Below are 1,944 nucleotides of genomic sequence, written 5' to 3'. Positions count from 1 at the left end.
GGCTGTTCTTGCTGTATATTAATGACCTCACAGGCAACATTAATAGTAAAGCCCGGCTTTTTCCATAAGATGCAGTTATGTATAATGAAGCACTATCTGAGAGAAGCTGCAGAAATATTCAGTCAGATCCTGACAAGTTTTCAACATGGTGCAGAGATTGACAAATTGCTCTAAATGTTCACAAATGTACAATTTTGCACTTTACAAAACGAGAAAACATGGTATTCTTGGATGACAATATCAATGAGTCACAACTAGAATCAGCCAACTTATACAAATACCTGCATGTAACACTTTGTTGGGGTATGAAATGGAATGATCAGAGGGTGAAGTAGGTGGTAGACTTCAGTTTAATGGAAGAATACTGGAGACGTGCAATCACTCTACAAAACATACTGCTTACAAATCACTCGTGCAATCAATTCAAGAATACTGTTCAGATGTGTGTGACTTATACCAGATGGGACTAACAGGGCATATTGAAAGTATACAGAGAACGGCAGCACAAATGGTCACAGGTTTGTTTAATTCATGAGGGAGTGTCAGAGATACTGAAGGAACTGAAATGGCAAACTTTTAAAGCAGACAAACTACCCTGAGATAGACTATTAACAAAGTTGCGAGAACCAGCTTTAAATGGTTACTCTACGAATATACTACTAACATCTATGTACTGTTCAAACAGGGGTTGTGAGGATAAGATGACAATTATCACATGCTCAGAGGCATTCCCACAATCTTTCTTCTCACATTCGATACATGGAGGGAACAGGAAGATACCTTAATAATGGGTAAAATGGGGTGTACCCTCTGCCGTGCACCTCCTAGTGGTTTGCAGAATATAGAAAGGGAAACATGACATCAAAACTGAGGGCTCAAAGTTAATGTGTAAGAGTGAAGCTCAACAGAGCTACCATCAATGGATGAATTCTCCATTGTTGGCGCATTTAAGCACGTAATACGGAAGCTGCTAGAGCAGTTTCTCTGTACAATTTTAAGGCTTCTTCACATTTTGTCCAGGCAAATCACTATGGTGAGCAGGGCATAACTGGACTGAGGCAACCAGAGAACTAGGGGGTACACTGGCACCCACAACAAGGAAATAATTAAATAATGAAAATTTGAAATGCGTCTACAACATGCATCATATGTAAAGTGTGTACTGTAAAATCCACCTTCCTTCAGGAAATGTATGGCTGGCTTAGCTACTATCTCATCATCCCACATATTTCGGGTAGTGTGGTAGACAAGTTGATGGCTCATCTCACATCAACTCGCAGGGCAGATTCTACAGAAATATGAGTTGCCATAAGATGATCAGCACAGCTGCATCAAGGGGTGTCCTCTATTAATAAGGAACCTGTGGGAAACTGTGTAGAGGTCACTATGCAGTCAACAGTAAAATTGCACCTTTCTGAGTGGCCAGGAGTGACATATCCCCTACCACAGCGGTCCCTTCAGTTATTCTCAGCTTGCTGAGGGTTGTTGTAGTCTGCCATTCATATCCTAGGCTTTCAAAATGTTATGTTGCAGCTGAGATCTTAGGTCTCTCTCTCTCTCTCTCCAGTACACATATTCAAGCTTGCCTATTGCAGTTGCCTCTTTAGCCGATTTGTCAGTTCATTTCACAGAAAAACCACATTGCCCTGTGTCCAGATGAATGTTAGTATTCTGTAGCTGTGTAGGTCATCTACTAAGCCTTGGATGTTCACTTCTGAAATGTACACAGGGTGATATGTCCTTTGTAAGCAGTTCACGTAGTTCCTACAAACCAGTTGTCCTTTGTGGTGATTTTTTCAATAAACTGCAGAGCCTGGCCATGACCAACTCTCCAGTGTGTACACTGTATGCGTGAAGCAGAAAATACATTTTGCATATGAAAAAGCACAACCAAACCTGCCATTAACTTTCAGTCTGTCCATGTACATGCTCGTCGAATTAGGA

This window comes from Schistocerca serialis, chromosome 5 (assembly GCF_023864345.2).
Source record: "Schistocerca serialis cubense isolate TAMUIC-IGC-003099 chromosome 5, iqSchSeri2.2, whole genome shotgun sequence".
Classification (NCBI taxonomy): Eukaryota; Metazoa; Arthropoda; class Insecta; order Orthoptera; family Acrididae; genus Schistocerca; species Schistocerca serialis.
The sequence above is the reverse complement of the archived record's forward strand: the minus strand, read 5'-3'. Positions refer to the sequence as shown.